At 44.5% G+C, this 14,058-nt stretch overlaps 2 long non-coding RNA genes across 2 annotated transcripts in view; both read right to left on the bottom strand.

The window, feature by feature from the left end:
• The window catches only part of LOC142072598 (uncharacterized), a 34,076-nt gene extending 29,856 nt beyond the window's left edge, over positions 1-4,220 (bottom strand). Inside the window, exon 1 of the long non-coding RNA XR_012669101.1 lies at positions 4,061-4,220. This is a non-coding gene — a long non-coding RNA (uncharacterized LOC142072598). The remainder of the gene's footprint in view (positions 1-4,060) is intronic.
• LOC142072597 (uncharacterized) overlaps positions 1-14,058 on the bottom strand; it is a 69,418-nt gene that overhangs the window by 50,597 nt on the left and 4,763 nt on the right. The window lies entirely within an intron of this gene.

Below are 14,058 nucleotides of genomic sequence, written 5' to 3'. Positions count from 1 at the left end.
CTCAAAGAGTACAGAGGAAATAGGGAAGATCCTACTACATAATTCTGGCCTGTCACTGCACGTGAACCTAGTTTCACACAAGACATATTCCATGAGGGTGACTGACTAAAACCACCACAGACATTGAGTCATTTTGTCAGTCAAAGCATACTAAAATATTTCTGTAAAATTAGACTTTAATAACCAAAAAGTACATATAACTACATTTTCAAAAGACTTTTCTGTACTGCAGTGAAAGAAGAAAAGCTTTGGTGACACAGTAATTAAAGAACATATCACATAATTCCCTTTCAAATGAAGAACTTCAGATTACAAGAAAAAAATAAGGCATCACCTATTACCGCCAAGACAGAAAGGAGTATAATTTGTCTTCTAGTTCCATGCTCTTTCTAGAAAGTTAAGAACTCAAGAAGAGAGATGAGCCATACAGAACTAGTTAAGGTACCTCTTTAAGATAATTTGGAAATAGATTGATAAACTTCCCAACTGTTGCATACTTCTGGATGGAAGCTATCTAAAAATCTACTGCGTGAAGTTCTCAATGCACAACAAGAATTCAATTCAAGATGAAAAGAAGCAGCGTTGGAAGAGATACTGACATTCAAAAGGGGAGGAGAATAAAAGAGGGAGTGAGGTTACATAGGCTCAGCCTGCACCATTACTATAATTAGATCATTCCTTTTGTTCTCCTAAACTTTCTGCTCTATTTGCTGGGAATTGTATTAGCAATAGAAACTGTGAGAATCTGTCCAACCTTATTAGAGAAGTTAGATACAAAGAAATTATGAAAATCCATTTTGAATTCACTCACACACACAAAAAGGCAGTGTCTTCTAAGCTTTAAAGTGTAGACTAAAAAGAAATCGTGACCCATTTTGGAAAAAAACAATATCAACCTGACAAAGGTTATTTAATCTTATTACAGTACATTAAGCACCAGACCATAACCAACGAGTACTTTATAATTTGTGCACATATATCTTTTTACCATTTAGGCTCCATTGTGTGCAACTATATAGAGGGATATTTCCTGCATCTCCCCTATGGCAGTCTGCTTACTCAGGAACTTCCTCTCGTGTGCAAGCAACCCATCTAATACTACAGTGGCTATCCAGCTGAGATCTAGACAACCTTTTTAATATCTGCAAGCATTTTGATGCTTTGTTCCTCAGTTTCCAGAACAATGACTCACTTCTCCATTCTCTTCCAGTCGCCCTGCCCCATCTTCATCTATCATATTTTCTAGGATTTTTTTTATGATTTTAGCACAGTAAAAAAAATATAAGACTTCCTTGTTGCCTGGATGACAAAGCATAGCTCTCTAAGAGTATTTTAGGTGTTATAGCAGAAATGTATTTAGAGAAAGCTACAGATTTACCAGTCAGTCTAATGGTTTTTAATGCCATGGCAGCAAGTGAAGATTGTGATGGGGATTGGAATGCAATGGTTGATCTGTAAGTGTTCTGGGAATTTTACTTAAGAATTTTTCTAATGAGATCATACCCTTATTCTTCCGCTTGTTTTTGGGATATAATCAGAAGAGGAAGGTAGGTATTAACTATCAATATAGGGAGGAAAAAACAAACAACTACAGTAGAATCTCAGAGTTATGAACACCAGAGTTATGAACTGACCAGTGAACCACACACCTCATTTGGAACCTGAAGTATGCAGTCAGGCATTAATGGAAACAAACAAAACAAAAACAAAAAAAGGCAAATAAAGTACCGGGCTGTTACACATAAACTACTAAAAAAAGGGAAAGCAGCATTTTTCTTCTGCATAGTAAAGTTTCAAAGCTGTATTAAGTCAATATTCAGTTGTAAACTTTTGAAAGAACCACCATAACATTTTGTTCAGAGTTACGAACAACCTCCATTCGCAAGGTATTCAAGGTACTCTGATGTTCTACTGTATCTATACAATGTGTGTGTGTTATGCACACACACATATATTACCTGCCACTAATTATCTTGCACAAAGAAAGTAAAATAATGTAGAAAAAGGAAGTATCTGATACTATGTACCTAAATGTGTGCAAGATCAGGACCTTAGAGTAGAGCAGGTCTGCAGCACAGTTTACCCAAAACAAACATATATTAGATTTGTTTGACTTCATTTTGGTTTAAATAAACGATCACTTCTTTACTAATTTTTAGTAACTCACAAAAGCAAACCAATTCAGAGCTATGGTTCTAATGCTGGTTAGCTAAACCAAACTTGCTGCCAAAAATTTAAAACAACTTAAAACACTTGGAGGAAAACATCAGCCTAGTATGCTGTATGTCAGTTTTAGGCTTCCTGTAAAGCAATGGTCTCCTTTCCTAGAACATTGAGGCAGGTGGGAAACCCAATCATAAATATGGTAGCTTGAAATGGATCACACAGTTTGGTAATTTACTAGCTAGAGTGTATGTATACTACTGCCCTCTACTAAGTGAAGTGCACAAGGGCATGTGATGTCGTAGCTTGCACACAAATAAATACACACTACTACTACTGCAGCTACAAATTGTTCTTAAGTTCTAGTGGTGGGGGTCTGTGTTCTTGGAGCAGAAAGTCTTGCATTCTGTCCTCACTTATATAACCATGAAGTCTATGTGGCCATGGAACAAGATATAAATGACTACTGTAAAGTCTATGCGGCCACAGAACTGTTACACCCTGTCAGACTAAAGATACAGAATATACCTGAGTCAATACTGGTTTGTCACTTGTGATTCAAGTAGCACACAGATTAGCAATTTGTAATTCTCTCTGTCCTCAGGTCAGTGATAGCTTTTCAAAATACTGCAACTGAAAGAGCCTTTCAAGACAGAAGAGTCCTTCCCAAAACATTAAATATTTAACTAAATTGCCTCCATAATCGGAGATTTTTGCATTAACTGCAAGCAAGGGAAAGGGAAAAAAAATCTAGCTATGTAATCAACAAAAAATATCATTTTTCATTTATCCTAAATGAAAACTGAGAAGATAAAAGGAAGATAATTGCAAACTTTTAAGTGGTCCTTTGTCCATTTACAAGTCTATTCTCATTCCACTTGACAATAATAATATTGGTGGTATTATATATTTCTGTTTGTAAATTCCAAAACACTTTACAATCCTGCCTTGATAGTGTAGATACTTTCCATCTTACATTTCTTTTTATGCTGTATGGGATTCGTTATTCAGCTGTGAACTGATGAAACACCTCAGTGTTTATGCTTAATAGACAGGCTGTCAGTGAGTTGAAGCTTTCATCAACAAAGTTCCTTACACTGGAGGAATGTAAATCCTAAACCTCAGGCAACGTTTTTAATGATAATTTAGAAATATTACTGAAACCCTCTGCCACTACAAAACCAGATACAGACCTCACCTGCAGGAAAAGTTTAATTATTTGTAAGGTGGATTTATTTTAATGGAATAAAATCAGCTGGAAAGAAACAAGCTCGCTAGTGTGTGATGCAACACATTTACCCTAATTGCAAGCTCAACTTTAAAAAATAAGTATAAATTTACAGTCTCACAATGACCTATAAAAATAAATGTTAATGGAAAAAGGTGCAAACTAAAAAGTCTACTAATATAATTCAAGGACTGTGTTAAAATCATGCCAGGTAAACAAGAAAAGTGTGGAACCAAATATCAATAAACCAAAATTGGTGTGTCAAAAATTACACTTAATTGGTGGACAAAATAGTGAAAGGACAGGCTATTCCATCCAGCACTCCTTTTGGGGTCCACAAAAACAAACACCTGGCTCTGCCTTACTTAAAAAAAAGGAAAGGCACAAGCTTCACTGTCTTGGCTGCCACGCTCACCTTCTCCTGGGACTCTGGCCCTTCTTCATCCAGATCCCAAAAAATGTCCTGACTAAACCGGGCCAGAGAGAAGGACCCAGATGACATTGCCATCTCCACCAGCTAAATCCTGAACATCACTTGGCATGTGAGTTCATCATAACTATCTTCTTCTCTTTTCCCCAAAAAGACAGTTATTACCATCTTTAATAATATCTACAAGACTGTCAAACAATGGGAATGGGTGACAGGGGGATAGATCACTTGATGATTACCTGTGCTGTTCATTCTCTCTGAAGCACCCAGCATTAGCCACTGTCCCGTTCCTATATTCTTAAAACAAGGTGGGTTTTTTTCCAAAAACTCTCTAGAGCCAAAGGGAAAGGGAACAAAAGATGTTAAAATAAAAGCCTTATTTTTATTTCATATTTTATATTTCAGATGCTTTAACTGTTTTCCTTATTTTGCTGTATCTTTAATAAATGGTTAAAAAGAATTGTTAATGGTGTGTTTTCCATGTTTCTAAGCACGCTGGCTCTATATGCCAAACTCCAAACCTTGTTTAAAACCATTTCATGTTGGACAGCTTCAGGGTCAAGTTAACATCTTTGATTCTTGGACCCTTTATTCCATATAAATTAACATACGTACCACATCTTCCTGCTGTCCCAGAGCCAAGTTGTCTACAAGACTTATTTTCAATGCAGTGATAGAGAAGCAGGCGTGAGTGCACCTTTCCAGGACTGTGTATGGCGTGGGCATGACATATAGAATCAAAAGTCTATGTAAAATGGGAACAAATTAGGGTTGTAACACATCCCTGATTTCACTCAGACACATTAATTTAGAGATTAAAAAACATCTTTTAGTTTGGGTAGGAAAAAAGAGAGAAAAACTTTTGACTCCCTGATTCAACCTGCAAGCAACTGTTGGTTCACCCAACATTTATTATCTTTTAAAACAATGGTTATTAATCTTTTCTATAACTGTTGTTCTTCGAGATGTGTTGCACATGTCCGTTCTGATTTAGGTGTGTGTGCCCCGAGCACATCTGGCAGAAATTTTTCCCCTAGTGGTATCTGTCGGCTCGGCTCTGGCGCCCCCTGGTGTCATGCACTCATAGCTCTGGTATAAGGGGGCCCTGCCAAGCCTGTGCGCCTCAGTTTCTTCTTACCAACCTCTCCGAGAGAGGGGCTGTCGGGTGGGTCTTGGAATGGACATGTGCCACACATCTCAAAGAACAACAATTACAGAAAGGTTAGTAATCAGTTTTTCTTCTTCGAGTGCTTGCACATGTCCATTCAGATTTAGGTGACTAACAAGCAGTAGTCTCGGAGGTGGGCTTGGAGATTAAGGACAAGGCAACTGTAGAACCACTCTGCCAAAGCAGGCGCTGTCTCTAGCCTGTTGTGTGATAGTATAGTGCGCCGAGAACATGTGTCCCAAGGATCAGGTTGCTGCCCTGTATATGTCCTGGATCGGGACCTGACCTCGGGACCTGAGCTTGAGGAGGCTTGGGATCTTGTAGAGTGGACCATTAAGTTCGATGGAGGGGAAACCCTGCGAGGTCGTAGCATGTTGTTATGCAGGTTGTGATCCAAGACAAGATCCTCTGGGCAGAGAGAGAGGAAACCCTTTCATTCTCTCGGCAATTGCCATAAAGAGCTGTGGTGACGTACGAAACCGTTTGGTCCTTTCAATGTAAAAGGCTAGAGCACGTGTGACGTCCAGGGAATGCAGGCATTGTTCTTCCCTATTTGCATGAGGGTTGGGGTAAAAGACTGGCAGAAAGATAGGTTGGTTGTAATGGAATTGGGACACAACCTTCGGAAGAAACTTAGGGTTTGGCCAAAGCTGTGCCTTGTCCTTAAAGAAAACCATGTAGGGGGGGCTCCGACATAAGGGCTCGAATCTCTGAAACCCTCCTGGCTGAAGTAATTGCCACCAGGAAGACTGTCTTACATCAAAGATGCAGCAGAGAGCTCGCTGCCATCAGCTCAAAGGGTAGCCCCATTAGTTTCGAGAGGATAAGGTTTAAGTCCCATGGAGGGAGAGGTTCTCTTATCTGCAGAAAAGTCTTTTCTAGGCCTTTGAGGAAACGGATCACCATTTCATGTGAAAACACCGATCTATTGTCTACCTTTGGGTGGAATGCTGAAATGGCTGCCAGGTAGACCTTTAAAGAGGAAAAGGCCATGCCCTGCTCTTTCAATGATAAAAAGTAGTTCAAGATAAGATGGACTGACACTTGCAGTGATGGGACCCCATGAGCTGAAGACCAGAGGGAGAACCGCTTCCATTTTGCACAATAAGGTGACCTCGTGGACGATTTTGCACACCTGTTCTGAACGAGCTGTTCCTCGGGGTTCAGCCACGCAGATTCCAGGCCATCAAATGCAGGGAGCTGAGGTTCTGTTGGAGAAACTAACCATGATCTTATGAGATAAAGTCTGAGCACAGAGGAAGCTTGACTGGAGCCTCACGGGAGAGACAGACAAGCAAGGTGTACCAGTGTTGCCTGGGCCATGATGGAGCTATCAGCATGATCCGAACCTGATCCTGCTTGATCTTTGCATGTACCTTGTGGATTAGCAGGATGGGCAGAAAGGCGTAGAACAGGTGATGAGACCACTTCATCAAGAAGTCATAGAATCATAGAATCATAGAATATAAGGGTTGGAAGGGACCCCAGAAGGTCATCTAGTCCAACCCCCTGCTCGAAGCAGGACCAATTCCCAGTTAAATCATCCCAGCCAGGGCTTTGTCAAGCCTGACCTTAAAAACCTCTAAGGAAGGAGATTCTACCACCTCCCTAGGTAACGCATTCCAGTGTTTCACCACCCTCTTAGTGAAAAAGTTTTTCCTAATATCCAATCTAAACCTCCCCCACTGCAGCTTGAGACCATTACTCCTCGTTCTGTCATCTGATACCATTGAGAACAGTCTAGAGCCATCCTCTTTGGAACCCCCTTTCAGGTAGTTGAAAGCAGCTATCAAATCCCCCCTCATTCTTCTCTTCTGCAGGCTAAACAATCCCAGCTCCCTCAGCCTCTCCTCATAACTCATGTGTTCCAGACCCCTAATCATTTTTGTTGCCCTTCGCTGGACTCTCTCCAATTTATCCACATCCTTCTTGAAGTGTGGGGCCCAAAACTGGACACAGTACTCCAGATGAGGCCTCACCAATGTCGAATAGAGGGGAACGATCACGTCCCTCGATCTGCTCGCTATGCCCCTACTTATGCATCCCAAAATGCCATTGGCCTTCTTGGCAACAAGGGCACACTGCTGACTCATATCCAGCTTCTCGTCCACTGTCACCCCTAGGTCCTTTTCCGCAGAACTGCTGCCTAGCCATTCGGTCCCTAGTCTGTAGCTGTGCATTGGGTTCTTCCGTCCTAAGTGCAGGACCCTGCACTTATCCTTATTGAACCTCATCAGATTTCTTTTGGCCCAATCCTCCAATTTGTCTAGGTCCTTCTGTATCCTATCCCTCCCCTCCAGCATATCTACCACTCCTCCCAGTTTAGTATCATCCGCAAATTTGCTGAGAGTGCAATCCACACCATCCTCCAGATCATTTATGAAGATATTGAACAAAACCGGCCCCAGGACCGACCCTTGGGGCACTCCACTTGATACCGGCTGCCAACTAGATATGGAGCCATTGATAACTACCCGTTGAGCCCGACAATCTAGCCAGCTTTCTACCCACCTTGTAGTGCATTCATCCAGCCCATACTTCCTTAACTTGCTGACAAGAATACTGTGGGAGACCGTGTCAAAAGCTTTGCTAAAGTCAAGAAACAATACATCCACTGCTTTCCCTTCATCCACAGAACCAGTAATCTCATCATAGAAGGCGATTAGATTAGTCAGGCATGACCTTCCCTTGGTGAATCCATGCTGGCTGTTCCTGATCACTTTCCTCTCATGCAAGTGCTTCAGGATTGATTCTTTGAGGACCTGCTCCATGATTTTTCCAGGGACTGAAGTGAGGCTGACTGGCCTGTAGTTCCCAGGATCCTCCTTCTTCCCTTTTTTAAAGATTGGCACTACATTAGCCTTTTTCCAGTCATCCGGGACTTCCCCGGTTCGCCACGAGTTTTCAAAGATAATGGCCAATGGCTCTGCAATCACAGCCGCCAGTTCCTTCAGCACTCTCGGATGCAACTCGTCCGGCCCCATGGACTTGTGCACGTCCAGCTTTTCTAAATAGTCCCTAACCACCTCTATCTCCACAGAGGGCTGTCCATCTCTTCCCCATTTTGTGATGCCCAGCGTAGCAGTCTGGGAGCTAACCTTGTTAGTGAAAACAGAGGCAAAAAAAGCATTGAGTACATTAGCTTTTTCCACATCCTCTGTCACTAGTTTGCCTCCCTCATTCAGTATATGTCATATGTCATGCAGCCAGGGCTGTGACCACTCAAGGAGCAGAAATGCTGGCACTTCCTGTTGGACTCTGTGGCGAACAGGTCTACGTGGGGAAAGCCCCATCTATGGAAGATGCTCATCGCAACATCCGGGCATAGGGACCACTCGTGATGTGTCAAGAAGGACCTGCTGAGCCAGTCTGTAAGCTGGTTCTGTACCCCTGGCAGGTACAAGGCCTTGATCTTGATTGAGTGTTCAATGAAGAATTCCATAGACATGCAGCTTCCCAACACAGAGGAAAGAATGAGCCCCTCCCTGTCTGTTGATGTAGTACATGGCTGATGTATGGTCTGTGAGGGCTGAGACTGCTGTGTTCGCAATATGGGGTAAGAATGCCTGGCATGCCAATCAGGCTGCCCTGAGCTTCCTGACATTGATATGAAGCAATAGGTCCTCCACAGACCAACGACCGTGGGTCTTGAGCATCCCTGGATGAGCTCCCCAGCCCATCCCTGAGGCGTTGGAGACCAGGTGTGCCAATGGCTGAGGTTTTGTGAAGGAAATCCCTCCGCAGATCACTTGAGGATCCAGCCTCCATGACAGAGAGCAGAGGATATGAGGTGACACCATGTCTGCCTTGTCCAGGCGATGTCTTCAAGGTGAGTAGACCATACTGAACCAGGATTGGAGAGGTCTGAGTCTTAGCCTCATGTGATGAACAACCTATGTGCACAAAGCCATATGACCGAGAAGGTTCAAACAAAACTTAACCGTGGTGATTGGTTGAGACTGCATGTGACGTATTGGCTCTGTGATCGCTTGGAAACAACTCACTGGGAGGAGATGTTGGATCATATTAAAGAAGTTCTGTATTAAAATCACAAATGAGTTTGATTCCCCATAGTTTAAATTCCAGGGTATTACTAATTAAGAGGTCTCTTGGTTTTTGGTACTGTTTCTCTCCCTCTATGTGTGAAACTTGCAAGCTGTTAATTGTGTTAGTACATTCTAAGACAGAGTCTGTTCTCAAAGCAATTCTTTGTAACAATAACTACTCACATAGAGAGAGAGACTCAAAGCAATACTCTGTAACAACAGAAACAGCACCCAGAGACTCCCCGCCCTTTTGTTGTATTCATCTCGCTTTGTTAATGGTGATTAAAATAGAGACAGAGGATGTATGTGGATGGATGCTTGGTGTGGATAATAACTGAATTATCAAGGAGGTGCCAGCCTAAGAATCCAGTGTCCATCAGCTGAAGAAGGCGTCAAGTGGAAATAACCAGAGGACCCCCAGAGGGCAGACTGGAATCCACCCAACAGCCTCAAGAATGGGAGAACCAAAGAACAAGATAACATCTGGCAGCACGGAGCCGTCAGGAATGTGCCATCTGCTGATTGATTCAGCAACAGCATGATGAAGCAATTCCCATAGACTGACATAGGAAGAAATTCCTATAAAAATGGACTCTGGAAAGTGAGAACTTTCGGGTCTGATTCTGCAAACCAACTTCCAGGAGCAACAGATGTGCATCTGATGAGGCCCTGCTCCCTCCTCATGCCCAGGCCACCTGGCCAGTGGTTTGGCATGAGCAACTCTAAGGCTGGTAACTATGATAACAACCTTGCAGCACCTGTGTGTGTATGTATGAATGAATGTGTGAATAAATATGAGATTGAATGGAATGTTATAGCTATAACTAACTGCTTACTATGATTCTTTCTGTATTCACAATAAATGTGGTATTTTGCCTTTTCCCCTTTAATAAGATCCTGCTGGTTTTTAATTTATTGGTATAACAGAGAGCCCTCGCCAGTTCGGAGTCAAAAACCACCCTGATAAATTCTATTCTCTGAATGGGTATCAGGGTTGATTTCTGAATGTTTAGGGAAAGGCCCAATGCCTGGAAGGTTGACCGGATGAGGGCAATGACCAACTGCACTTGCACCTGAGATCTGCCCTTGATGAGCCAGTCATCTTCTCCTGAGGAAGGCCGCTATCATTGCCATGCATTTGGTGAAGACTCTCAGGGCCATCGAGAGGTCAAACAGCAAGGCCACAAACAGGTAATGTCTTTAGTTTGCCATGAACCTCAGGAATCTTCTGTATCCTTGGAAGATCAATATGTGAAAGTTTGCATCTTTTAAGTTGAGGGCAGCATACCAATCCCCTGGATCCAGTGACGGAATGATCGACTTCAAGGAGACCATACAAAACTTCAACCTCTTGAGATAACGGTTGAGTCAACACAGGTCTAAAATGGGTCTGAGATCTCCCTTGGCCTTGGGTATCAAAACGTAATGGGAGTAAAACCCTTTTCCCCTTAGATGTAGTGGAACCTCCTCCACTGCTTCCATGCTAAGAAGGGACTGAACTTCTTGCTCTACCAGAAGCTTGTGAGAGGAGTCCCTGAAGAGGGACGGGGAAGGCGGGTGGGAAGGTGGGGTTGAAATAAATTGGAGGGTATAACCAAATTCCACCGTGTTTAGAACCCAGTGGTCGGAGGTGACCTGTTTCCAGGCCTCTAGGAAGCGGGAAAGACAGTCAGAAAAAATAGGGGTAACTGAATCCAGATTGTGAGGAATCGGTATGACAACCCCATCAAAATGGGTGTTTCGAGCTGTCGAGTGACGTGGGGCCAATTGAGACGGGTCTGCAGACGAGGAGGAAGGTGGGGGAGGTCTACATCCTGTGCTCTTGTTCCTCCGACTCTTGTGGTCGTAGCGGTTCTGGTGGGAGTAGAAATTTTCATATTGCTGCATCCTATATTGCCTCCTAAGCTGTGACTGTGACTGCAGACCCAGGGACTTCAGTATTGCCTTGGTATTTTTGAACCCATGGAGCCTGGCATCTGTTTGCTCCGAAAAAAGCGAGGGTCCCTCAAAAGGCAGGTCTTGCACCAATTGTTGTACTTCCCGAGGGAACCCTGCTGCCTGCAGCCACAAGCTCCTACACATAGTCACACCTGTGGCCATAGATCTGGCTGCTGAGTCTGCAGCGTCAAGGGCCGCCTGCAAGGAGGCTCTAGCCACTGTCTTGCCCTTGTCTGCAAGGGTCAAGAATGTGCGTTGACTATCATATCCTTAAATTTTCTCATAGACTCCTACAAGTCATAACGACCCAGCAACACCTGCTGGTTCACTATCCTTAGCTGAAGCCCTCCCATTGAGTATGCCTTCCTCCCCTGAAGGTCCATTTTCCTGGGCTCCTTAGACCCCATCTGACCTTGGCGGTCCTTCTCGTTGGCAGCCACTACGAGAGAGCCTGGTGGAGGATGCGAGAACAGAAACTCGCAACCTTTAGCAGACACAAAGTATTTTCTTTCTGTTCTGTTGGCCATGGGAGGAAAAGAAGTAGGACTCTGTAAGAGGGGCCTTGATTGGTCCCATAATGGTGTTGTGCCACGAAGGGCAACCCTTGCAGGAGCTGCGGCCTACAAAATATCCAGGAACCCATTTGCTGGTTCCTTAACAACCTCCGCCTGCAACCCTAAATTGGAGGACACCCGCTTTAGTAAATCCTGGTAAGCTCTACCGTTGTCCTGAGGTGGAAATGACCCTTTGGACATCAGCTCATCCTCTGGGAAGATGAGGAGTAGCCATACGTTGCCATAGCATCCAATGTGACCTCCTGCCGAGGAGCTTGTTCTTGTTGATCAATATCGGTACCGGGGAGTAGACCTGGATCGATGCCGGGTTCAGTACTGGGACCTACGCCGGTGTCAGCACTAGAGGTTGGTACCGGAGTCTCCCTGTGTGCCCCTGGTGCTGCTGTGGTCTCCGAGTGTACCAAGTAGGAACGACACGAAGTGGTGCCCTGGCCCTGGGGAAACTCTCACGGGTTCCAAAAGGGCCACTGTAGCGATGCTGGACACCACGAACGCATGGGCCAGGTATTTGGTGGCATCACTGTTCCCGGCGCCCCCAAAGATATTGCTAAGTGCGGAGATTGACACGGACCCTCCCGCCAGTGCCAGCATCTTGAAAAGTCAGATCCCAAGTCCAAACTGGAAGAGGATGAGGAGGAGGACAACCACGGTGACCACAGCGATGCCGATCCTCCTGGTGCCATGATGAGTGTCGTGGGGGACATCTCTGGTGAGGTAATGAAAGGGGGCTTGCCCCCGGAGACTGGCCTTGAGACCAGTCTGAAGCTGGTTGATGCCTCAGTGCCACTGGGTGGCACCAGTGGTGCTGTGTCCTGCCTCCCAGCCAGGCTTAGTACCAATAAAGTTAGTAAGTCCTTCGCTGCCGCATAGGCCTCCAAGGTCAATGGTACCACGACCTGGTCTGCCTGGAGCCGGGTAGCTAGTTGGACATGTGGTGTCTGCACTGCTGTCACCACTACCGGTGTTTGCTGTGGTGCCAGGGAGGGAGAGTGGCCCAACTTGGGACTCGCTCTGTCCTGTTCTGTTCTGTGGTTAAGGCTCTAAACTGAAACTCAGGATATCTGCATTCAGTTTCCAGTTTTACCACAGACTCTCTGTGAAGCCTTGGGCAAGTCACTTTGGGCCTGATCTAAAGCGCAGATAAATTAATAGGAGTTTTTCCATTGACTTAATTGAGCTTTGGATCAAGTGCTGAATGTCCCCATGCCTCAGCTCCTCACCTGTAAAATAGAAAATGCATGCTTCCTTGCTTCACAGCAAAGTTGTGAGGATAAACTGTAAGCTCTCTGAGGCAGAAACCATCTTTTTATTCTGTGTTTGTACAGTGCCTACCACAATCAGGTTCTGTGTGGTCCTTGACTAGGGCTCCTATGCATCATGATAATACAAATAATAAATTATTATTTATCATTTCTTTATAAGGTGACCAGCTATTACGTTATGGGGGCCTAGAAAGAGCTGATTATGTTACATTATTGTAATTTCTGGGTAAATAAAACCAGACTCCAGGAAGGGGATGGGTTTGGACTCCACTTTCTGCGTGAAGGGTGTCTGAGAGCAGGCTAGGAGAGGAGACAGAGCTTTCTCGGGGGCTGGCCCAAGACTGTGGAATGAACTCCCACAGGAAATAAGGAGCATCACAAACCTCCCCACCTTTTGTTCCAAGTGCAAAGTGTATTTCTTTGACCTTGCCTTCATAGAATCATAGAATATCAGGATTGGAAGGGACCTCAGGAGGTCATCTAGTCCAACCCCCTGCTCAAAGCAGGACCGATCCCCGACTAAAACATCCCAGCCAGGGCTTTGTCAAGCCTGACCTTAAAAACTTCTAGGGAAGGAGATTCCACCACCTCCCCAGGTAACGCATTCCAGTGTTTCACCACCCTCATAGTGAAAAAGTTTTTCCTAATATCCAACCTAAATCTCCCCCACTGCAACTTGAGACCATTACTCCTTGTTCTGTCATCTGCTACCACTGAGAACAGTCTAGAGCCATCCCTTTGGAACCCCCTTTCAGGTAGTTGAAAGCAGCTATCAAATCCCCCCTCATTCTTCTCTTCTGCAGACTAAACAGCCCCAGTTCCCTCAGCCTCTCCTCATAAGTCATGTGTTCCAGTCCCCTAATCATTTTTGTTGCCCTTCGCTGGACTCTTTCCAATTTTTCCACATCCTTCTTGTAGTGTGGGGCCCAAAACTGGACACAGTACTCCAGATGAGGCCTCAACAATGTCGAATAGAGGGGGACGATCACGTCCCTCGATCTGCTAGCAATGCCCCTACTTATACATCCCAAAATGCCATTGGCCTTCTTGGCAACAAGGGCACACTGTTGACTCATATCCAACTTCTCATCCACTGTCACCCCTAGGTCCTTTTCTGAAGAACTGCTGCCGAGCCATTCGGTCCCTAGTCTGTAGCGGTGCATTGGATTCTTCTGTCCTAAGTGCAGGACTCTGCACTTGTCCTTGTTGAACCTCATCAGATTTCTTTTGGCCCAATCCTCCAATTTG

The sequence above is a fragment of the Caretta caretta genome, chromosome 6 (genome assembly GCF_965140235.1).
Source record: "Caretta caretta isolate rCarCar2 chromosome 6, rCarCar1.hap1, whole genome shotgun sequence".
NCBI lineage: Eukaryota > Metazoa > Chordata > Testudines > Cheloniidae > Caretta > Caretta caretta.
Note: the sequence above shows the minus strand (reverse complement) of the source record. Positions and strands in the feature narration are given on the sequence as shown.